We start from the raw sequence: 25,913 nt of genomic DNA, 5'->3' as shown, positions 1-25,913 counted from the left end.
TGGTATTTGTCTTTCTCTGTCTGACTTACTTCACTTAGTGTGATTATGTGTAGTTGCATCCATATTGCTGCAAATGGCATTATTTCATTCTTTTTATGGCTGAGTAGTAGTCCATTGAGTTTGCATACCACATCTTCTTTATCCACTTTTCTATTGATGGACATTTAGGTTGTAGGAAAGCATTTTTAAAGGCCAGGTGAGGGACTGGGGTCACAGGGTGTGTGATCAGCTCATGACAAGTCTGAGTGGCTGATGGTGAGGTATAAGGTGGTATCACAGGGGTTGTCATTATTGATCCTTAGGCTCCAGAAGGTCTGGGGGCTAAGGGTTCGTGACCCGTTGTGTAGTACATTACTTCCCTTTGGTAGGAGTTTTTAGCCCCTGAAAAACTCAGGAAATATGCAACAGATATTATTATCTGGGTACTTCAGAGAGGAGCTACAGCAGAGGTTATGGGGGAGGGCTCTGTCCTGGAAGACCCCATAGGGTCCAGCTCAGTTACAGACCCACAGGACCTGATGAAGTGGCAGCTAGGCTCCAAGGTGTATCAGCATCACACGCTTTTATTGTAACAAGAAAATAGTCAGGTCTTCTGCCTTGAGCTCTTATTGAAACCCTGGTTATCATTTACTCTTTACAATCCTGGACAGAGTAATGAGGTTTTAAATCCTTCAAATCCGCTCTAAAAGGCAGCTACCAGCTCTGTTAGTGTGACCTTTTCAGCGCCACATGATTTACGTGCTTGGCCATTTGTCTTCTTTCTTTTTAAATAACAGCCATCAAAGGGAGGGATGGGAGAGTCAGGAGGGTTGTTTCGTGGGGACAGGGAAGGTTCATGAATGTGTCACTCCCGCCCAACATCCTTTGGTGTTCAAATGACCGATCAAGTTTTATTTGATGGTAGGTTGTTTCCTGTGTAACTGCAAATCTAGGAAAACATCATATCCCATGCTCCTATGCTGCATCATTGACCTTGGCCTTTAATACCATTTATTCTTTTTTTTCCCCCTCTAGGGAAGAATTGAATTCTCTCTTGGATAGCCTTGAGAGTATTCTTTTCAAAAAATTTTTATTATAGTTGATTTACAAGTTCTGTCAATTTCTGCTGTACAGCAAAGTGACCCAGTCATACATATATGTATATACATTCTTTTTCTCATATTATCCTCCATCATGTTCCATCACAAGTGATTAGATATAGTTCCCTGTGCTATACAGCAGGATCTCATTGCTTATCTTTCCAAATGCAATAGTTTGCATCTACTAACCCCAAATTCCCAGTCCATCCCACTCCCTCCCCAACCCCTTGGCAACCACAAATCTGTTCTCCATATTCATGAGTTTTTTTTCTTTTCTGTAGACAGGTTCATTTGTACTGTATATTAGATTCCAGATATAAGTGTTATCACATGGTATTTGTCTTTCTCCTTCTGACTTACTTCACTTAGTATGAGAGTCTCTAGTCCCATCTATGTTGCTGCATGTGGCATTATTTTGTTCTTTTTTATGGCTGAGAAGCATTCCATGGTGTATATGTACCACATCTTCTTAATCCATTTATCTGTTGTTGGACATTTAGGTTGTTTCCATATCTTGGCTATTGTGAATAATATCTCCTATGAACATAGGGGTGCATGTGTCTTTTTCAAAGGAAGTTTTGTCTGGATATATGCCCAGAAGTGGGATTCCTGAGTCATATGGTAGTTCTGTATAAGTTTTCCGAGGAACTTCCAAACTGTTTTGCATAGTGGTTGTACGAATTTACATTCCCACCAACAGTGTAGGAGGGTTCCCTTTTCTCCACACCCTCTCTAGCATTTGTTATTTGCTGACTTGTTAGTGGTGGCCATTCTAACTGGGATGAGGTGGTACCTCATTGTAGTTTTGATTTGCATTTCTCTAATAATTAGTGATATTGAGCATTTTTTCATATGTCTGTTGTCTTTCTCTTTGTGACTTATTTCACTTAGTATGATCATCTCTAGATCCATCCATGTGGCTGCAAAAGGCATTATTTTATTCTTTTTCACTGCTGAGTAGTAGTCCATTGTGTATATGTACCACATCTTTGATAATATTCTTAGGAGGCACTGAATTTCCAAGTAATTGGTTTTTAAAAAGACCCCACTCTATTGAGCTATGACTAATATGAAGCACTGAACATACTGAGTGTATACCTAGATGACATTGATACCCCACTGAAACCACTGCCACTATCTGCAGCATAAACATGCCCATTGCCTCCAAGAATCTCCTCCCACCCTCCTTATTATTGTTGTATTCATTTTTTTTTTTTTTTTTGTGATGAAAACACTCAAGAAATTCAGAGCCTCCTGACCTAGTAACTGCTGTTCCCTGGGGCTGTGCAGTAATCTGCCTAATAGGGCTCTTCCTGCCTTAATGCAAATTGTTTGTTTGGGAGGAATTCCTTCAAAGTTGTTGTTTATCTCTATACAATTGCCCCTTGAACAATATGGATTTGAACTGCGTGGTTCTTTTTTTTTTTTTTTTTTTCTTTTTTTTAGAACCACATGTGTGGCATATGGAAGTTCCCAGGCTAGGGATCAAATCAGAGCCACAGCTGCTGGTCTACACCATAGCCACAGTAACATGGGATCCAAACCACATCTGTGACCTATACCACAGCCACAGCAATGCCAGATCCTTAACCCACTGAGCAAGGCCAGGTATCGAACCTGCATCCTCATGGTTACTAGTCAAGTTTGTCACTGCTGAGCCAAGATGGGAACTCCTGTGTAGACCATTTATACATGGATTTCTTTGTAATAGTCAATACTATAAGACTACATAATCTATGGTTTATTGGATACAGAACCTTGAATACAAAGGAACAGAATGAGGATGGCTGACTATAAGTTACACATTGATTTTGGACTGGGCGGAGGGTCAGTGCCCCTCACCCGGGAGTTGTTCAAGGGTCAACTGTCACTGAAATTGCATCTTTTTTAAAATCTTAAGAAACCTCAGCCAATTTTTATGGCCATAGATTTGAGTACTTGAACTACTCCCATAATTAAATTCATTAACTTTCTACCTTATTCTCCAGTTCTTCCCCACATCTTTATGACAAACAGATGTAGAAGAAGGCCTAGATGTTAACTTTCTTCTGTGCCTGGCCCCCTGTCCCAGGTCCTGGTGAACAAGAATTAAGCACAGATCACAAAGCAGGATGCCTATAGGAGTAAGGCCAAGAAGATCATTTTCCTTGGCTTTATGCTTTATTTTATTTGGCCGTGCCCACTGCATGCAGAAGTTCCTGGGCCAGGGGTCAAACCCGTGCCACGGCAGCAACCTGAGCAACCTGAGCATTGACAACGCCAGATCCTTAACCTGCTGTGCCACAAGAGGACTCTGAAAGCTTTTTCAGAAGTGGGATTCAGTCCCATGCCTCCAGGGGAGACTGCAACTTGAACATAGCACCTTAGATAGCTTGGCCATCCTGACTACTGCTGTGTTCACATATTACACTGAGATCTATTAGTCACTTTATAAAGCACTGTGTTAACCCAACTTTTTTCCTTCTCACACATCCCTACCTGGGACTTCCCTGTACCTGAGGGGGTTATGAACACAGCAAACTCACGTGATGATAAACAACAACCCAGTGGTGAAGCCCCATCAGGGTCCCTTGACCCTCATGCTAAAACAAACAACATTATCCCTTCCAGCCACATGATACTTGTGGGGTCGTTGATTAGTTTCCAATTATTCTACTTTTTTCAAGAGACTCTAACATGTTGAACTTTTAAGCAAAAGATGCCAATTTATTTTTTTTTTTTTTTTTTTTTTTTTTTTTTTGTCTTTTTGTTGTTGTTGTTGCTATTTCTTGGGCCGCTCCCACGGCATATGGAGGTTCCCAGGCTAGGGGTCCAATCAGAGCTGTAGCCACCGGCCTACGCCAGAGCCACAGCAATGCGGGATCCGAGCCGCGTCTGCGACCTGCACCACAGCTCACGGCAACGCCGGATCGTTAACCCACTGAGCAAGGGCAGGGACCGAACCCGCAACCTCATGGTTCCTAGTCGGATTCGTTAACCACTGCGCCACGACGGGAACTCCCAAAAAGATGCCAATTTAAAAATATTTCCTCAAATACTTTTGAACTGCCCAGTATAAACAAAACGTAATACTGGGCAAGATAAATCTGTGGACCCACACACTGGCAGCTCCTGGTGCAGACACATTACCAAATATCTATGCATTTGTGCTCATGGAAGCTTATGGGTGCCCAGAATTTTATTTTGAACAGATTTCCAGTTACTTTTTTTAACTTACAATATGTCTGTATTTATCTGATATATAGAAGTCATATGTTAAAGACTATATATTCAAACATCTGTTAAAGGCATATATATGCATGTTTGTCTGTATAGTAATACATTTGATCATATATTGTCTTAACATAGAAGTGGGGTCAGGTTTGGTTCTCAAGAATATATGCTGGGGTTCCAGGTTTTCCCTGGAAATTTTCCTGAGCCAGGGATTGAATCCATACCACAGCAGTAGCCCAAGTCACTGCAGTGACCACGTAGGATCTTCAACTTGCTCTGCCACAAAAGAACTCTCAAAAGATACTTCCTGATGGAGTTCCCTGGTGGCTCAGCAGGTTAAATATCTGGGCTTGTCACTGCTTGCCACAGGTTTGATCCCTGGGGAAACTTCCACATGCTACAGGCAAGGCAAAAAAAAAAAAGAGTACATGCTTATTGGGCAGTTTAATTAAGTTTGGTGAGAATCTAAAATGAAAAGTGTATCAGGAATTATTTAAAATAGATTTTGTACCCCTGGCTAATATTTTTTTATTAGTCCTATCATTTCCTCATTTAGTAAACTTATTTGTTGCCTGTCTCAGACAGTTGAAGTGTCTTTAAGGCATCATTTTTTTCTGCAGGTATAGGAAGGCAAAAGCAAACTTCTACAGCCCAAAGAAAGTACAACTCTTTTCCCCTGAGGTGAGGGGTGTCAGTGTGTGTTACTGGCAAAAAGAAAAACTTCAGGGTCTAGGGGAAAAAGATAAGATAAAACCCAAATTACAGGATGTTATGTTTCCATAGCACTTGGAATTATTCAGCAACTTTGCCTCAGAAAGACTATTACTAACAGCTCCGAATATGTTTTTTGTTACTTAAACCGAACAGATTTTTCTCCTTGGAAAGAAACCTTTCAAGATGAGATTAGATTCAAACAATCCACCTTCAGTAAGGAGAGAATTATCTTAATTCGGTTTGATCCTAAAGAGTCTAGGCGAGTCTATTTTCTCTGTGCCCTGATGCTGCAGTGTTTAAGCATGTGATCTGGGAAAGGAGGGGCGCCAGACCATAGCACATCCTGTCAACTTCCCAGAAACCCTTGCGCTGGAATCCATCCTGCCTAAAAGATGTGCACTCAGGGGAGGGCCTTGCTTGAGTCCGGCCAAAGCCAGACGAAGCAAGATGATTGGCCAGAGGAAGCCCAGAAGGACTGCGCCCACACAAGTGTCTTAAACCACCTCCAAAGCATGCGTTGCTCTTTCTGTCTGTCTCTCTCCCTCTCCACCTTCCCCCACCCCCTGCCTGCCTGTGATTTCTCCACACTTATCTTCTCTCTCATTAAACACTTATTTGCCTCACCAAAAATAAAAATTTAAATTTAAATTTAAAAAAAAATGTGATCTAGCCTGAAAAGGGGAAGGATTTAAGAAAAATGGTTCTTGATTTTTTTAAAGACTCAATTTAAAATTTTTGATTCAAAATGAAGATATATATATATCGAGGAGTTCCCACCGTGGCTTAGAGGGTTGAGAACCCAATATAGTGTCCGAGAGGATGCCGGTTCAATCCCTGGCCTCGCTCAGTGGGCTAAGGATTCAGCATTGCCGTGGCTGTGGTGTAGACCTGCAGCTGCAGCTCTGATTCGACCCCTAATCCAGGGAACTTCCATATGCAACAAGTTTGACCATGAAAAGAAGAAAAAAAGAAAAGAAAAGATACATATATAGAGAGAATCTTGTTTTTACTCCATTTATCCCATTTTATGCTCTCCCATCTGAAAGGAAACATATCTATTAATTCATATATTGTCTCTGTTTTATTATGCAAATTAAAGCAAATAGAAATGTATTTATACATTATATCCCCGACCCCTGGTTCTTATACAAGATATATCATCTTGTATACTTTTCGGTCTGTTTCACTTAATATATATCCTAGCAAAGGAGAGGGATATAGCAGGAGTTTGGAATTAACGGATATACCCTACTATACATAGAACAGGTAAACAACAAGGACCTACTATATGGCACAGGGAACTATATTCATATCTTTGTATATATCCTGGAGATACAAGAACAAAGATTGCCATTGTGTCCTGCCCACTGTCAGCCACACACTGTCGGTATCCCTCCAGGACTTGCTTCCAATGTGTAAGCTCCCCCATCCATTAAGCCAGTGATGTCTCTGTTGGTGACTCCCGTCCTGAAGATGGGCAAGAACAGGGCCTTGGAGGCCTTCAGGATGCAGCCCAACCCGTACATTCGGAACCCTGGTCCCATAGAACAGCAGAGCCCAGAGAGGCTGCAGAGTCCAGAGATGGAGGAATAAGGTGTGGGTGGAATCCAGGATTCAGGCTGGTTTCCCAGCTGTTCCACTCGGATTATCATCAAGTTCCTGCATCCCCTTCACCCGGGGAACTGACCAGGAAGCCTGTCACCTTTGCTACAACCCGTCTTTCCCTGCAAGGCATCGCCTCAGGGTTGGAGGTAGGGTTACTGCATCCAGGAGTGTGGTTTTAAGTTTCATTTCTCATATTGCCATAAAACAACTTAAAGCAACTGAAATTCCCTCTTATTATAACAGCATTTCCACAATCATTGTATCAGAGAGCCTATAAAAGAGAGATGCATTGTAAACACATTAGGAATAAATGAAGAAAAAAATTCCCCAAACACCCTCAAATGTGTTTTCTTTGCTTTGGTTTTGGAAATCCTTATCTGTTCAAGAAATCAAATGTTTTGCAGCAATGAAGTCCTCAGCATGGGGTCATAATGAGAGAGGAGAGCCTGCCTTGGGGGCCGGTAGCTGATTTTCAAGGCAGGAGCCTATAAAACAGGGATGAAGCGGAGAATCTGCTCTCCTGTTGTGCAACGGCGGAGTGAATTAAATGAGAAACGTTTGGTTTTGAATAACGTCTTCAAGCTCCTTATTTGAACGGCGCTGTCTGAGAAGACTGAGTTTGCTGCTCACAGCCTCTCTGCTCATCCCTCAGCTTGGCAACTGCTCAGATTATAAAGAGAAAAAGAGTGAAGGGGCATGTTTTCTGATCAAGCCATTCCGGAGGCTGTGGGTGACGGGCTTCCTGCCTCTCTACAGATAATTCTGCTGCCTTTGGGAGGTGGTGTGTGACCAGGAAGTAAGGGCCATTAATGATCAAGCAAGGCTAAGACTTTGCCAAGAACTGGCCATGGCCTCTTTCTATGTGGTCTGTTTCTGTTAACGTATTAAGTCATCACGAGAACCTCAGGCGGTTAATATTTTCTTAGCCCCATTTTGCAGATGGGGATCTGGGGCAGATAGCTGAAATACTCTCCTCCAGTTCCTTGGATCAAAGGTTGCGAAGATAGATGTGAAGTTAATCTGTTTGGCAACAGCTTGTCCTGCCTCTTGGGAACAGACCTTTCCAGGGAGATCAGAGGCTTATTCATGAGCTCCCAGTTCTCAATGGTTTTTTGTTTGTTTTTTAAATCTCTCTTTCTGTTTCTTGGTTTTCGGGGGGGGGGGGGGGGGGGGAGGTCTGTTATTGTTTTTGCTTTTCAGGGCCGCACCTGTGAGTTCTCAGGTTAGGGGTCAAATCAGAGCTGTAGCTGCTGGCCTACACCATAGCCATGGCAACACCCGATCCCTAACCCACTGAGCGAGGCCAGGGATCCAATCCTCATCTTCATGGATCCTAGGGGTTCATTACCACTGAGCCACAACGGGAACTCCCTGTTTCATGTTCTAATGTTTCTCTGACCACAGATTTGCCTCTGGTCATGGTTCCCTAGACAGATATAGAAAATATCACTCAGCCTTTTCTGAAATTGCCTTTTATTCAGGATAGTCAAGAGGGAGCGGTCACAGTACACATGCCCCACTCTGAAGCTGATGTCATCTTGAGACTTATTTCATGTTTAAAATAGGCCTGGGAACACTCGGTTTCCCTCAGAGTCGCCATTTGTATTCAGTGTAACACAGTTTAGGAAAACTCATCTGAAGTAGTTAGAACTCTGATTGCAACTCAAGGAAATCCAGCCCATTTGAGCATAAGGGAAAAAAAAGAAAAGTTTAATCACCTTATGTAACTACACTAGGAACAGACAGGGCAGGTGTGCCAACAACTGGCTTCCAGGGCTCAGACGCCTTCAGAATCCTTTTTCCTGTCTTCCTCTCTTCCGATCAGCTTCAGTTACTGTGCTGCAGATGGATGTTTGCCAAACTAAAGGAAATATGACTTCAGGCAACCCTGGGCTCTCTGGAAAAAGGTTCACCTCTCAGGGAGGGAAAGAGGTCTTTCCATCAGCCCCAGATAGAAAGTCTCAGGGAAGGACTCTAACTGGCTCCTCCTGGAATACGTGCCCACCTTTGGACCAATCACTGTGATGCAGAGGACAGAATTCTGCAGATGGCTGAGTAGTGTGTATATCTGTGATCAGGACACTGGGTCTGTGTATTAGTCTCTTTTTGTTGCCATAACAAATATCTGCAACTGTGAGGGCTTAGAACAACGCTGATGTATTCTGTCACAGTTCTGGAGGTCAGAAATGTCCAAAATGGGAGTTATTGGGCTAACATCAAGGTATTGACAGAGCTGTATTCCTCCTGAAGTTTCCAAGGGTGGGTCTGTTTCCTTGCATTTTCTGTCTTCTAGAGACTTCCTGCATTCCCTAGCCCACAACCTCTTCCTCTGTCTTCAAAGCTGGGAGCATAGCATCTTCAGATCTCTTGGACTCTCACCATCGGCTTCTGTTATCACATCTCATTCTTTGACTTTCCTGCTTCCCTCTCTTCACTTACAGTGATCACTGTGATGACATGGAGCTCCCCTTGCTTAATCTAGGAGATATCCCTGTTAAGGGCTTAATTGTATTACCTGAAGACGGCTGTGTGGAGGGAGCCTTTGTGGATAAGAGAGTTGTCAAGAGCAATGCAGACATCAGCACAGTCACCATTTTTACCGCTAAAACTTGATCTGCTCAACGTGAAGAAACAGGCAGCAGGGCTGAAGATCCAATGAAAAATCAGTGGGAGATAAGGGTGACTTTTAACTAGTCTTTGAATCAGCATGGATAAAAATCACGCAGAAAGTCATTAAATGTTGATCTGCTCTAATTGTTTCCAGCTAATTTAATTAGGCATCCAATTTGTAGCTGTCCTTTTTTTTTTCTCCCCCAACAAGTCAATTTAAAACAAACAGGCATTGTGTCCTGAGATACCAAAACTGAAGTGGAAAAAAAGAATGTAAGATGGTCCTTTCATGTGATTCCCTGGGAGTCATAGCTCATTTTTTCCTAAATTTATCTAGGTTTTGAGTGTCTGAGCTGTCAAATTATTGATTGAGAAAATCGATTTGATTCTCCCCAGGCTGTGTCCTGTCTTTTCCACCGGATGGAATGACTTAGCCTAAGGCTGGGGCAGGTACTAATATTCATCTTTTGAGAGAATAGTCTTGAAAGGGCCAGGTGAGTAGTCTAGATGATAGAGGAAGACCGCACCATCCAAAATGTGGGAACAGGGGAGCCCAGATTCCACGGCCCAGAGATGCTGCTTTTCTTTTCTTTTCTTCTTTTCTCTTCTCTTCTCATCTCTTCTCTTCTCTTCTATTCTTTTCTTTTCTCTTCTCTTCTTTTCTTTTTTCTTTTCAGGGCCAAACCCACAGCACATGGAGATTCCCCGGCCTAGGGCTCAAATGGGAGCTATAGTTGCAGGCCTATGCCATAGTCACAGCAATGCCAGATCCCAGCCATGTCTGTAAGCTACACCACAGCTCGTGGCAACGCTGGATCCTTAACCCACTGAGGGAGGCCAGGAATGAACCTGTGTCCTCATGGTTACTAGTCAGATTCGTTTCCACTGAGCCACGATGGGAACTCCAAGATGCTGCTTTTAAACTGAGGCTTTTGGTTTTTTCCTTTTTGCCACCGTGAAGCACATGGAGTTCCCTGGCCAGGGATCAGATCAAAGTTGCAGTTGCAACCTACACCACAACTGCAGCAATGCCAGATCTTTAACCCACTGTGCCAGGCTGGATATCAAACCCACATCCTGCTTCAGAGACACCACTGATCCCATTGCACCACAGCAGGAACTCCCAGAGATGCTGCTTTTAGAAATCTATCCAAACATAGATGGATGGAGAGGTGGTGGCCAGAGGAAAGCATCAGAGTTTAAATTCAGAATTACATGCCATTGGAGACAAGGCAAATTTTGAACATTTTTCTTTTGGGGGAATGAACAGTATCTTTAGAAATTCACAGAAATGTGAAAGACTTCTTTTCCTTTTTTTTTTTTTTTTTTTTTTCTTTTTGGTGAAGGATGTTAGGATTCCAGGAAAGACTGTGTTTTTCAGAGAAGTATTCCTTGTTCCAAAAACAGCAAATACATGTGGATAATTCTATCTAGAGTCTACACAGAATTGAGACAATGTTTTTAATTACCCAAATTATAATTCTACTCTTTCTTCTCTGTAGATATAGCACAAATGATTCTTAAACAAAGCAGACCTTTGTCTATAAAACCAGTCCTCAGAAGACCTAAATAGGTCTTCTCCAAAGAAGACATATGGATGGGCAACATGCATGTGAAAAAATGTTCAACATCACTAATTATTAGAGAAATGCAAATCAAAACTACAATGAGGTACCACCTCATCCCAGTTAGAATGGCCATCATTAACAAGTCAACAAATAACAAATCCTGGAGAGGGTGTGGAGAAAAGGTAACCCTCCTACACTGTTGGTGGGAATGTAAATTGGTACAACCACTATACAAAACAGTTTGGGAAGTTGCTCAGAAAACTAAATATAGAACTACCATATGACTTAGGAATCCCACTCCTGGGCATATATCCAGACAAAACATTCATTGAAAAAGATACATGCACCCCTACGTTCATAGGAGAACTATTCACAATAGCCAAGACTTGGAAACAACCTAAATGTCCAAGGATAGATGAATGAATTAAGAGGATGTGGTACATATACACCATGGTATACTTCTCAGCCATAAAAAAGAACAAAATAATGCCATTTGCAGCAACATGGGTGGAACTAGAGACTCTCATACTAAGTGAAGTAAGTCAGAAGGAGAAAGACAAATACCATGTGATGTCACTTATATCTGGAATCTAATATATGGTACAAATGAACCTGTCTGCAGAAAAGAAACAAACTCATGGACATGGAGAACAGATTTGTGGTTGCCAGGGGGTTGGGGAGGGAGTGGGAGGGACTCCCACTAGTAGTAGTAGTACTGTAAACCGTTAGTAGATGCAAACTGTTGCATTTGGAGTGGATAAGCAATGAGATCCTGCTGTATAGCACAGGGAACTATATCTAATCACTTGTGATGGAGGACAATGTGAGAAAAAGAATGTATATAAATGTATTCCTGGGTCACTTTACTGTACAGCAGAAACTGACAGAACATTGTAAATCAACTATAATAAAAAACTTTAAAAAAAGAGTCAATGACTTATTATGGATATTCTGAGTTCCCACAATAAAACCATGTCATCTGCATAAATAAATAAATAAACAAATAAATAAAACCAGCCCTTTATAATGTAATGCATATCATCTTTTCCACAAGAGTAGTGTTTAAAAAAAATTTTTGGCCACGTTCACAGCATGTTGCAATTCCCACACCAGGGATCGAACCCGAGACACAGCAGGGACCCAAGCTGCTACAGTGACAATGCTGTATCCTTAACCCACTGCACCACCAGGGAACTCCCAAGAGTGGTATTTTAAATGGATGGTGGAAAGTTATGCAAAGATATAAATTGCAGGGATTTGTGTTTGTATTGTAGGGAATATGCTGAAACACCGAAAAGGGCCTTAGAAAAGAAGCATCTTTAAATAAAAGCCTGCTTTGAAAGGACAGGCTTCAGGCTGACTCTGTAACTTAAGGTTTTCACAGAATTTGAAATACAGCAATAGTGACCTGCAAGGCAATCACCCTGAAGCAAGACAGAAATCTCACCTAGTATTATTGCCCTCTTACTATGTTTTAGCTACACTGACCCTTTATCAGCTTTGCTCTTTGGGCTTTGTCTCAAAACATGCACAGATCACTATCAGCTTAGAATCTTTTCATTTGCTGTTTTGTCTGCCTAGTGCAAACTTTCTGATCTCTTCATAGTTGAGGCCATGTTGTGCTTATTTCTCAACTCCAATGCTATGAATTTCTTAAGTTTCATGAGCAGACCTTCCCAGGGAGCATCATCAGCCACTACTGATCACATGATTCTGGTACCTGGCTTTATGCTTTTCCTCACCATGTGACACTTGCTGACATAAACTTGTTATATTTAATTTTAAAATAAAATATAACAGTTAATACATTTATATAACATAGATTATATATCAACATATAGTTATACTCAATCACATATGCTACTTATATAACCTGTATTTTTGCAAACATATAAATATTCTTATACTGTATTTATTATTATGTATTAACACACATATATATCTCATAGCTCCCAATGTGTGAATATATTTGGATTGTAAGCATCATTGCTTGCTAAGATCAGAAAATAGATAGAGCTGCACTTAAAACAAATTTTTTTTTGACTCTTCCTGTGGCATATGGAAGTTCCTGGGCCAGGGATCAAATCCAAGCCACATCAGTGACAATGCCAGATCCCTAACGTGCTGCACCACCAGGGGACTCCAAAATAAATATTCTTTATTAATAAATTGTTCTTTTTATGGAATAAGCTGATGAAATCAAATGTTGAAAGACCCAAAGATAACCCAATAATAACCCAATAAAATCTACATCTCCATGTATCAACTATATCTGTATCATCCATGTTTCTCTATATGTCATCTGTTTCTGTATCTATAGCTATAGATATATTAATTTATTGATAGGTAGATATGATACATACACATTTGTCCCCCCCCCTTTCTTTTCTTTTTATGGCAGTACCTGTGGCATATGGAAGTTCCCAGGCTAGGGGTCAAGTTAGAGATACAGCTGCAGGCCAAGGCCACAGCCACAGCAATGCCAGATCTGAGCCACATCTGTGAGCTACGTAATAGCTCACAGCAATGCCAGATCCTTAACCCACTGAGGAGGCCAGGGATCAGACCTGCATTCTTATGAAGACTATTCCGGGTTCCTAACCCGCTGAACCATGATGGGAACTCCTATTCCTCTTCTAATACACTGATTTCTCTTCCTAAAGCAGAAAATAAAATAAAATAAAATTGCAAAATGTGTTCAAGGTGGTTTTATTCATACTCCCAACCTAGTCATAATTTGGCAGGATTACGACCCCCATAGGTTACTGTGTCTGCCCAAAAGATAGCCCAGGGCACATCTCACAAGCAACTTGCTTTGTTTGAGCATCGGAGTGAGAGTCCCTGAACCAGCCTCAGGAGGATAGTCTTTATAATGTGGGTCAAGACACTACAAGCTGATAGAAGATGGAAGGCAAAATAGAAACCTCTCTTCTGAGATTGCTTTTAGAGAATCAATTCCGACAGCAATCCCCAAACTTCTAGCTTCTCACAGAGGCTGCAATCCCTTTAGTTTCAGGCCACTTTTTAGGGGAAAAGGGCTCTTAGAAAAGGTTACAGATATTCAAAGAAAAGTATAAAATGCCCCTACTGTCTTCTCTGGAAGCAGCATTGAGAGAGAAAGGGAGGCCAAGTCATTCATTGGGGGTGTGTGTTGAGGTTGTATATTAGATATTCATTCATTAATGTTTTCCTTCTTTACAACAAATCTGTATTGAGTACCTACCACGTGGCAGTCATTTTTCCAGGAATCGGGACATGATGTTCTCACAGAGTTTGTGTAGTTATGTGTGTGCATGTGTGTGAGGGAAAGGAAAACAATGAAAACTTAAAAAGTACATGCATCAGGTCAGGTGGGGTCAAGGTCTTTGGAGAAATAGAAAGGAGGGGAAGGTGTACTGAGTGCCAGGAGTGAGAGACAGTAATGGAAAACGGAATGATTAGCAAAGGCTTATTGATGAGGTGACAGTTGGGCACGGGCCTCCAACAAGAGACGTGATTAAGCCAAGTAGTATCTGGAGGAAAGGTGTGCTCTGGAGAGAGGGAAGAAAAACTGCAAAAGTCTTAGGTAGGGAGCATGGCTGCTGTGTTCACACTAAGAGATCGGGTGCTGTACCGCAGGGGAAAGCGGTAGGAGATGAAGTTATAGGAGTGAGGAAATGGTGTAGGGTTAGCAAACCACGGTAGACGGGATGATGCTGGCACTGATGTAGATGCAGGAACAATTGTCAATGGCATCTCTCCACCACATACCCTCCTCCCCACCTTACACCATTCATAACGTCTGCTTACAATGAATAGGGCAGGAGTAACCCCACATTGCCACATAAGCCCAGGATGCCAGGAATTATCTTCTTATGAAGACGCTTGGTAGGAAAGGGTGGACACAACTAAATTGTGATCATAACCATGACGTTAGGAACGCTATACAATCTTTGTTTTTCACTAAGGTCACTGGCAGTCAAGAATATTTGGAGACTGCTACCAAGAGAAATAATACAGCATTTGAGTAAGGTATTATTGTCATTTCCATTCAAGTTCTATCTGGCCTTCCGATGTCACTGGAACGGACTTGGGACCTCCTGAAGTGGTTTTTGATAATTTGACTGACTTGTCAGCAGAAAAGCTATTAAGAGTAACACCATGATTAAAAATACATCATGAGGGAGTTCCCGTAGTGGTTCAGTGGAAACGAGCCTGACTAGTATCCCTGAAGACGCTGGTTTGATCCCTGGCCCCTCAGTGGCTTAACGATCCAGCATTGCTGTGAGCTGTAGTGTAGGTCACAGGCGCTGCTCAGATCTGTCATTGCTGTGACTGTTGCATAGGCTGGCATCTACCACTCTGATTCGACCCCTAGCCTGGAAACTTCCATATGCCAAGGGTGCGGCCCTAAAAAGGCAAAAAAAAAAAAAAAAAAAAAAAAAAAAAATCATGGGAGGAAGTTTCCTGGTAGCTCAGTGGGTTAAGGATTTGGCATTGTAACTGCTATGGCTCTGTGGTGCAGGTTTGATTCCCAACCCAGCACAGTGAGTTAAAGAATCTGGCATTGCTGCAGCTGTGGCATAGGGTTACAGCTGTGGTTTCATTTCAGTCCTTGGCCTGGGAACTTCCATATGCCACAGTTGTGGCCATAAAATTTTTTTTTAAAGTTCTTCAAGTAGATGAAACCTGGAGCTACCAAAAGATATTATTAAGAACACTGGAAACCATACTTTCATAAATAAAGACATTTTGTCTTATGATTTAAATAACTTAAAAATATGATCTACTGTTTAAAGCAAATATAGCAACAGTATATCATCACACAGAATCAGTGCTGATACATTCATTTTACATGTAAATATATGTTGAATGATACATCAGATTTATAACTATACAGTGTATTTACTATGTAAATATTAATGTATTTACATTCATCAGTTTAAATGTATTGTAAATAACACCCTGTATTTAAATGACAAGGTTTTCCTTTGTTCAGGGAACCAATATACTGTTTCATTTTGTCAGGCTGATACTGATCAGAATGTGATGACACCCTGTAATTATTTAGGGTTTGATAGAAAGTAAAATTTCCTTTGGTATCTGTAGCTCCCCCAGATGGCATGTCTTAGGCCAACTCAGAAGTCTTCCAGCTCTATTAGCTTTCTCAGTACTGCCAAGTAGAATGCCAAAAGTTGAGAATGGCTTTCCAGAGCTCAGTGTCAGATTCTAGACCTGGCTAACTGTATCAACAGCCAGGTCTAATTATGACCCGATAATGGAATAGTTAGTATTCAGGTTGATTAGCTGTGCAAAACCATTACTTGCTATAATGGAAAGTTTACATTCCTCTTCTTGAGCAGAATTTGACTCATGGAGAAGTGTACATGAGCATGTGCCTGTGTGCATGCATTACGTGCCTATGTGTGTGTGTGTGTGTGTGTGTGTGTGTGTGTGTGTATGTTTGTGTGTGTGTCCTATAAATGTCAGCTCAACCAAGGCATTGTGTGTTTGGGGGTGTGCATGAGACAAACAGAGTCAGGGTGAGGTGAGGAGGGCAGAATGGTGCAAGTTTGTGTTCACAGTCTGCTCTTATTTAAAATGTTGACCCTTTGTCCATCAAGGATATTTTAGATTAATTTTGGTTTACAAATATTTCATTGGCATTTCTGTCTTGGCTCAATGGCTAATGAACCCGAATAATATCCATGAGAACGCAGGTTTGATCCCTGGCCTCGCTCAGTGGGTTAAGGATCCAGTGTTGCCGCGAGCTGTGGTATAGGTTGTAGATGCAGCTCGGATCCCCCATTGCTGTGGCTGTGACATAGGCTGGCAGCTACAGGTCCAATTCGACCCTTAGCCTGGGAACTTCCATATGCCATGGGTGTGGCCCTAAAAAGACCAAAAAAAAGATGCATTAAAATATTATTTAGGAGTTCTTGTTATGGCTCAGCTGGTTAAAAGCCTGACACTGTCTCTCTAAAGATGCAGGCTTGATTGCTGGCCTTGCTCAGTGGGTTAAGGCTCTGGCGGTGTCGAGAGCTGAGGTGTAGGTTACAGATGCGGCTCCAATCTGGAGTTGCTGTGGCTGTGGTGCGGGCCAGCAGCTGCAGTTCTGATTTGACCCCTAGCCTGGAAACTTCCATATGCCACAGATGTATGAAAAAATGGCCTCCCAAAATGTTATTTAGATGACTGAGTTTTTAGTGCTCCCTTAAAATTTGAGCCTGAGACTAGCCTCATTCATCACCCTGGTCCTGGCCTGAGTGCCAAGGGCTGTGTTATGTCTGCTACATGCCCAGTCCTATTTCATAGCAACCACAAGAGCAGCGAAAGGGACACAGGCTGCTCAGCTGTGCTCCATTCGACATGCAGGACTTCCTGGAGGGGCTGCTAGGAGAAACCAAGTCTTGGCGCAGTCCACAAGTTAGTGGAAAGGGGTGTATTTGTCTCCCCATGTTCTTCCCATCTCCTGTTTTCCTTTGGAAAGGTTTTAATCCATCAGAACTGAACTGCCTCGTACTTCTAGTTTCGTCATCTGCCCCTTCGGTCACTACCTACCAGCCCCAGGTCACTGCCGGGAAGTGTTCCACCCATCCTGCCGGGGGCTAGGAGAGCCCAGGAACTACAGGTATTTCCCAGATGTCCAGGATAAGGCTCAGGACTCCCAGGCGAGTGGCTAGTAGGGCTCTGGCAGTGCCAGGATGAATGGGGAAGATATTAGTCACACTCCAGAGCTCTCTAGTGATTTTTTTCTTGTCACTGTTTTGCTTTTTTTTCAAGGCTGTGCCCGCGGCATATTAAAGTTCCCAGGCTAGGGGTCAAATGGGAGCAGTAGCTGCCAGGCTACACCACAGCCACAGCAACACCAGATCTGAGCCACATCTGCGACTTATACCACAGCTTACAGCAATGCCGGATCCTTAACCCACTGAGAGAGGCCAGGGATTGAACCCTGGTCCTCATGGATACTAGTCAGATTTGTTTCTGCTGCGCCACAACAGGAACTCCCTGGTTTTGTGTCATCGTTTGTGTTTTTGTCTAGGTTTTAGTTGAAATCTTTAGGGAAAATAAGCTGTAATGGACCTGCTCCATATTCCCCTGAAGTCTTAACTATGAGTAGAAGCAATGGTCAGGACAGAAATTAACCAAAGTTTGGTCTATTTCACACCAGAGACTATAGCAGCCATGTGGTCTGCTAGACTTTTCATATAGGGGCAGGGAAAATTATCCTTTGTTAATACATTTGAGAGGGGCCAAGGAAGGAAAAGTTGTTTTGTCACATGATATGTATATATGTTCAGTGTATCACATCACATGAAATTGGGAAAAAATATGAAGAGATCTGGTGTCACAGCATCACGATGTCAGAGTCATGGTCAGCATTCCCTTCTCTGGTCCATCCTGTCCTTGGGTGTCCCCATCCTGGGGAAGTTGCAGCACAGCTGAGACTGGCTGCCACTTGCCTTTTTTGGAAAACAACCCTAGGGGCCACAGGAGCAGGACTTGATGGAGGTCAGAGGTGTCAGTTCAGATTGCAGAGCTACTTAGCACTTTGAAAAGTGCCTCCAACACTCATCTCATGTGACTTTTTTCAAGCCCCTGGGGAAGGTCAGATCGGAGTTGACATTTACTTTATGAGTGGGGACACCAAGCAGGTGTCACGTGCCCAAACTTCCTATGAGTTGATGGAAGATCCCTGGTCACAACTCTAGGCTCTCAGACTCCTGGGTCATTGCTGATCATTCCACTAACCCCAGAGTAATGCTGAGTGGAGAATGAGGTCGTCAGGCTGTGGAGAAAAGGGCAGTGAGTGATTCGGCATCCCTCCCCGTGCCATTCATGAGAGGCTTTGGCTGGAGGCAGAGCTGGGATGGTCTTCAAGGATGCGAATGCAAGAAAACCTCCAGCTCCCTTGAGTTGAGACTTCCCATGCAGCTCTGAAAGCATATGCAACACCCATCAACTTCACCCCCAACAAAGAGGCAGGGAGATACCAAGGTTGGAAGAGGGGAATTAAGGTATTTCAATAGATGCCCCCAACCACAGACCAGATCTAAGAAAGTTCCCCCTCATCAGCATGGTTAGATGCAGTCCATTTAGCATGACATCACAAGCTGGAGGAAGAAGATCCCAGAGAGTTCATTTTCATGAGCCGTCTCAGAAAGGTTAGGAACAGCTCTGAATTGATTACAGTTTTATTTGAATAATGTGCCACAGCTACTTCGTTTATTCTCAAGCCATTTTGCAGTAACCAACAGGCTTTCTGCAATAGCCACATGTTTTCTCCCGTGGATTGCTTGATGGCAGTAGGCTGGCTCATCATCACCCAGAAGAAGAAGTGAGAGTGTCATTCTTAATACCTCATTGGAGGAAACACACACACATCTGGACCCTCCTGGGAGTGACTACCAGACACTCAGTTGAGAAATGGCCTGGGGTCAGCCATGCATTGTTTCCCAGCTATTTTGATCCTGCTCATGGATGTGAATGACAGGCATCTCGAACCCAGATTATTTAACCTCCCTGAATTATGTCCTCTCAATCTATCATGGAGCAATTTTTAATGAAATCTGTACTTTTAATAGGCAGTGGAACTAAGACAGATGACATTCTGATGGGTGTGCTGGCCCATGGTGGATGCAGTTGGAGACTCAACCAATGGAGAGGAGGTCCTACCCCACAAAAAGTCTAGACAGGATTGATGTCAGCCTGGGATCTGAGAAAGCATCATTTCTGGACCTTAAAAAATTATGTTGGAGGGAGTTCCCATTGTGGCGCAGCAGAAATGAACCCGACCACTATCTATAAGGATGCAGGTTCCATCCCTGGCCTTGCTCAGTGGGTCAGGGATCCAGTGTTTCCGTGAACTGTGGCGTAGGTCACAGATGCGGTTCAGATCCCATGTTGCTGTGGCTGTGGTGTAGGCAGGCAGCTGTAGCTCCAATTCGACTCCTAACCTGGGAACTGCCATATGCCACAGGTGTGGCCATAAAAGACCAAAAAAAATTATGTTTCTAGTAAGCTAAGGGGGATTGGGCTTTTTTATGGGTCCATTTACCAGGCAGACAAAAGGAAGCTTCATATGTATATTTTCTCTTTTCTTTCTCCAACTTTATTGAGACAGAATTTTCAAATAACATTGTGTAAGTTTAAGGAGGACAATATGATTTGATACATATTTATATTGTGACATGATTACCATAATAAAGTAACACATCCTTTATGTCATGTAATTACCATTTTGTTGTTGTGATGATGAGAACATTTAAGAAATACGCTTGTAGAAATTTTCAAGTATATAATACAACATTGTTAATGAGAGTCATGAGGCTGTATCTTAGATTCCTATGAATTTAGCTGGAAATTTGTAGTCTTTGATTAACATCACCTCCTTTCCTCCATGCCCCAACCCCTGGCAATCATCAATCCACTCTGTTTCTATGAGTTGAGCCTTTTTATTTTTTATTTTTTACTTTTAATTTTTTTGTCTTTTTAGAGCCGTACCTGCTACATATAGAGGTTCCCAGGCTACAGGTTGATTCGGAGCTGCAGCTGCCAGCCTACACCACAGCCACAGCAATGCTAGATCTGTCATGTCTGTGAACCACCCCAAAGCTCATGGCAATGCCAGATCCCTGACCCACTGAGCAAGGCCAGGGATCGAACCCACATCTTCATAGATCCTAGTTGGATTTGTTTCCGCTGAGCCACAAGAGGAACTTCTCTTTTTGCTTTTGTTGCTTTTAGTGCCATACTAAAAACCGCTTGCCAAGGCTATTGTCAAGGAGGTTTTCATCTATGTTGAATTATAGGAGTTTTACAGTGTCAGGTCTTACAATTAAGTCTATATTGAGTTAACGTTTGTGAATGGTGTAAAAGAGGGGTCCATTTTCATTCTTTTGCATGTGAATATCAGTTTTCCCAACATCATTTGCTGAAGAGACCAGCCTTTCCCTGATGAGTATTATTGGCTCAAAGTGTGTGTTTATTTCTGGTCTCTCAATTCTGTCCCATTGGCCTATATGTCCATTTTTATGCCAATACCATATTTTGATTTCTATAGCTTTGTAACATAGTTTGAAATCAGGAAGTACAGTACCTCTGGCTATATTTTTTCTCAGTATTGCTTTGGCTATTTGGGTTCTTTTGTGGTTCCATACAAATTGCAAGACTGGTTTTACTATTTTTGTGAAAAACACCATTGGTAGGGATTGCATTGAATCCATACATGATTTGGGGTAGTAAGGACACTTTAACAGTATTAACTCTTCTGAAATTTGAACATGAATATTGTCCCATTTATTTGTGCCCATGTGTATGTTTTCTACGCGAATTTCTAGCAGTTGGTGCTGCAGAGGGATTGCTTTTGCCACACGGGAGGGAAAGAAGTGAACAAGATTTCTGAACCTATTCAGTTCCACACACCCGTGATTTTGTCTGTATCTGGCAGTCTTGCTTCATGGAAGCTATCCTCTCCACACATTCAGGTCAGAGTTCTGAACTGTGAATAAGAGCATCCGAGGTACATGTCCATGTTCACGTGTTTCATGAGAACACACAGCAGCACCCACAAAGACTCAAAGGGATCGCATTTGCAAATTGCTTTGAGAAAGACAAGACTAAAGCGCTAGAGTCAATTTCATGCTAAACATGCATAGGCAGTTTTACATTTTGCATTTTTAGGGCCTCAGGAAATGTTGCACCCAACTCTTGACTATCCTATTCATTCACCTTAAAGATTTTGGAATTTTACAGCTCTTTTGTGAATCCTCTGATGTTGTCTTTTAAAAATAACAGACGGTTTTAAGTGAAAAAGATTATCATTTAACACACCACACCAAAAACCTTAAAACTGGGCAGTTTCAGGTTTGGTCTAGCAGTTCTCCCAGGTCTCCAAGAATCCAGGTTCCCTCTCTCTTTCTACTAAACCTACTGCATATTGGTTGAGCCTTAGTTTTGTCTCCTCATAGTCACAAGATGGCTGCTAGAGCTCCTGGCATTAATCATACCCTTGTTTACATTCAAAGACAGGAAGATGACAAGTTTTACTTCTTTTCTTTCTCCTTAAGTAAAAGAGAAAAAGCTTTCCTCAAGTCCCCACTGATGCCCTTTCAGTCCCATCTGTGAAGTGGGGTCATAATATGTCTAGCCTCATAATTGTTATCATGACCAAAGGTCTTGGCCTAAAGCTTGGGGCATAGTTCAAGCTTGGTACTGGTAGTCTGCAAGCTGGCCATGTTTCTCTTTAAATATAATCACCTATTTGTTGCTCAGGATCCTAGCCTATAAAGTATCTCTGATAAAAAAACTCGTGAAAATTAACAGTCATAAGTTCATTAACAAAATGTTGGGTAAGCAAATCCAAATTAATAGTACAAACAGGAGTAAAGAATGGGAATATTACAACATCTAAGGGAAAATAATCATGCAAGGAAAGACAGAAATAGACCTCCATTTATATTGACCCAAAAGGATAATGAGAATTCTTTATCATTATTCATATCATCGTTCATTATTCACTGTTTTCCAGTGTTGATCAGCCCTCTTTGAATTATTTTAGCTACTGTATTTGACAGCTAAGTCACATTTCTTTTCAAAATTTCACAATTCAAACATTAACAGTCTTAAATTCCCCTCAGTCAGCACTGAAGAGGTTTGGCTGAACTTCTGCAGTTTTCTTTGAAAAAAGAGATGTGAGACTCTGTAAAGAGAGAAACCTGCCCTCAGTCCCACTCAAACCTACCTGGCTCCAGTCAGTTTTTCCTGAAAAACTTCTCCTCTTTCATGTGAAATCTTAGGCTCAAGATCAGTAAAATGGTAATGGGAAGTTGTCTATCTTAGCCTGTGTCCAGCCTGAGGCAGGGATGAGGCCATGTTTTGTCTTGGAGAATGGTTTTACTTTGGTTACATGGTTCTGACACCTCAGCCTCAGGGAATTCCCTGGTGGCGCAGGGGCTTAAGAATCTGGTGTTGTCACTGCTGTGGCGCTGGTTCCATCCCTGGTCCGGGAACTTCTGCATGCCACAGGGGGAAAAGAAAAAAAAATCAGATCTGTAATCCGGTGCCCAGGAAACCTGCGAGAACAGCAGAGGTTCTCTGCCTTCAGAGGGATGGATTCGGAGCATTCATACTAGAGACAAGACAATGAGCAGTTAGCTAGATAAACACCAAGCGGCCTTCATTCATCCCTGGGTACTGCTGGAATGGGGTCCCCGCCCCTACCCTGATCTCCTGGGCCAATCATGGCTGCGCTAAGCCATGGTGACTCCACCCTCTTTGTCGGTGATTGGACCATGGCTGGGTGTGATGCCCTCCTGGCCCTGAGATACAAGGGGCTCAGAGGTTGGGGGAGAAGCTCAGATAAACCAGTGGAAAGGAGAAAGCCTTTCCTGATGCCTGAGAGTTTGATGTTTAGCTACCCATTTTGCTGCCTCTCAGGAAGGGCCAACAGAAAAGCCAAGACACAATGCAAGATCTCAAATACCTTCCAGGAGCTGAAAAACCCTAGAGTTGCCCCCTTGCTGCTCCCCCTACCCTGCCCCCGCCAAGACTGCCGCTCAGCGGAAGAAAAAAACCTCTTGATATTAAGGGGTCTGTTGGTTGGGACTTTGATAACTGTAGTGATACAAAATGTAACTGCTACAAACACAGACGTTTCTAGTTAGATTCTGCTTCTCGCAAAGGCTCTGGGCTTAAGGCCAGGTCTCTCTAGGTTAAAAACGAGTATTAGCAAATGTTAGAGCTGCTAACGATTTCTGCCTTCAAAATGATTTTCTCCTCTTGCTGTAATGGAAAGAGAATTGAAAAGGGAATACAATTTTTCACTATGTGATTCTCAATTCTAATGTTCTGCCTGGGTGGGGGAGGGTAGGTGTCACCCAAGATCACACTGGACACCACGCAGGAGGGATTCCCTACACTTTAGGAAAGACCTTTTAATATATAATGAGCAGAATCAATATTTTAAAATAATATCAAGAAATATGAAATATTTAGGTCAAAACAGAAGGTTTTGGAGGGTATGAACTCTTGCATGACTCGTCACAACTCAAGTAAATTGTGATTTTGGTAATTATGGAATGCACACAGACAAGCTTGTGCTAACAGGAAATGCAGTGCATACATAAAATGTACCAAAGAAAGAGAAAAAAAAAATAAGTTTGGCCAGATAGTAATTATGTAATATCTGTGTATGTTGACAGACGGTAAGTAGACATCATGGTGATCACTCTGAAATGTACGGAAATATCAAATCACTCTGTCGTGTAACAGGAACTAACAGTGTGTCGAAGGTCAACTGTGCTTCAAAAACAAACAAACCCCTGGAAAAAGAGATCAGATCTGTGGTCACCAGAGGCGAAGGTGGAGAAGAAGGGGACCTGGATGAGGCAACCAAAGGCACAAATTTCCAGTTATAAGATAAATAAGCACTAGGGATATAATGTACAACCTGATAAGTATAATCAATGCTGTTCTACGTTATAGATGAAAGTTGCTGAGAATAAATCCTTAGAGTTCTCATTACAAGGAAAAAACATTTTTTTCTAGTTCTTTAATTGTATGTCTACCAGAGGTGGATGTTTCTTGAACTTACTGTGATAATCACTCCATGACGTAAGTCAGTCGGATCACTATGCCATACACCTTAAACTTAAGCGGTGTCATATGTTAATTATATCTCAATAAACCTGGAAGGACAATAGAAGTAAGTTTGGAACGACATTTTGTTTATTCATGTACTTATTCATTCATTCATCAAGTATTTAACAATTACCTACTTTATGGACGTCACTGTCTCTCACTGGGATGTAACAGCATGTGTATGCCGTCCTTCCTATGATTGTGGTGTTCATTCTGTGTCGCTGCTGTCTTTGCAAATGTTGTTGGTACCTCCTCCTTCTGCAGAGGGTAGAGAATTATTTCTTTTTGCAAACATCCCCCCCCCCACTCTTTTTTTTGGCTGCCCCATGGCATATGGAATTCCCGGCCCAGGGATCAGATTCCAGCCTCCGCTGCCATAACATGGGATCCTTAACCCATTGTGCCGGGCCAGGGATCGAACCTTCATCCAAGCACTCCAGAGACGCCACCAATCTCATTGAGCCACAGCGGGAACTCTAAGAATGATTTTTGATTGTTGTTCATTATACAGAAATTGACCTCAGGTTAAATGGGAGCTTGGAAAGTGGTGGAATATTAAAAAAAAAAAAAAAATTAGGAGTTCCCGTGATGGCTCAGCAGAAGCAAATCTGACTAGAAACCATGAGGTTGCAAGTTCGATTCCTGGCCTTGCTCAGTGGGTTAAAGATCCAGCGTTACGGTGAGCTGTGGTGTATTTCACAGATGTGACTCAGATCTAGCGTTGCTGTGGCTGTGATGTAGGCCAGCAACTGTAGCTCCCATTTGACCCCTAGTCTGGGAAACTCCATATGCCATGGGTGCGACCCTAAAAGAAAAAGCAAAAAAAAAAAAAATTAAATTGAAGAAACAACAACTATACCTCCTTATTTCCTGTTACTCCATGTATATCCTTGTGCTCTTTTCCCAGAAGGCAGGCGTTCATGACACCATTTCCATCCTAGACCCTTGGAAGCCTCACCAGAGCAACAGGAGAGGCAAGGCAGTTAGTTCCCTTTCAGAGCTTCTGGATTAAAGGTGATGCAATTTGGAGATAGGTTATCATGTTTAAGTTTTTCACGTATTTCAGGCATTAGTTTTCACCGCCAATAAGCATCCACATTAAGACTACATAGGTCTCGTGTTTTTGATGATTTTCTTTTTTTTTTTCTTTTTTTTTTTTTTTGATGGAAGCAAATGCCCTGTCCATCTAGGTTTTGATCCTAGAAAAGACTGTGGCAGAAAGCGGGTTGTCCCCACTCCTTTCAAGAAGAAAGGGGGGCACTCGACTCCTGCACTCCTTTGGGTTGAGCTGAAGGAGGAGAGGAGCTGTAAAGAGAGGAAAGTGAACACATTTCTCAGACAGGGTTTCCAAGTTTGTTTTGACAGTTTGACAGTTTTACTTTAGTGGCTGCCGCTGCCAGTACCTGTATTTATGTTCAGATTAAGCTGACAGTGGAGAGCGCCAGAGCCAGCAATTTCTGTGCTGTAAGTAGAGGGTGGCTCCCAGTGAATTCCAGCTTCT

The 25,913-nt window shown here is 42.3% G+C and overlaps 1 protein-coding gene and 1 long non-coding RNA gene across 6 annotated transcripts in view; one reads left to right on the top strand and one right to left on the bottom strand.

Moving 5' to 3' along the window:
- Positions 1–25,913, bottom strand: part of DHX37 (DEAH-box helicase 37) — a 978,033-nt gene that overhangs the window by 873,018 nt on the left and 79,102 nt on the right. The window lies entirely within an intron of this gene.
- Positions 1–25,913, top strand: part of LOC106505915 (uncharacterized) — a 189,642-nt gene that overhangs the window by 86,812 nt on the left and 76,917 nt on the right. Inside the window, exon 5 of one of the 5 annotated variants that reach the window (XR_014827367.1) lies at positions 7,016–11,715. The exons of the other annotated variants lie outside the window; for them this stretch is intronic. This is a non-coding gene — a long non-coding RNA (uncharacterized LOC106505915). Of the gene's footprint in view, positions 1–7,015; positions 11,716–25,913 lie in introns of those variants that run through there. 5 annotated transcript variants of the gene reach the window in all.

Source organism: Sus scrofa, chromosome 14 (genome assembly GCF_054392235.1).
Source record: "Sus scrofa isolate SSC_HxYL_T2T_F1_AM1 chromosome 14, Sscrofa_HxYL_maternal_Yorkshire_Landrace_v2.0, whole genome shotgun sequence".
In the NCBI taxonomy this organism is placed as follows: Eukaryota; Metazoa; Chordata; class Mammalia; order Artiodactyla; family Suidae; genus Sus; species Sus scrofa.
Note: the sequence above shows the minus strand (reverse complement) of the source record. Positions and strands in the feature narration are given on the sequence as shown.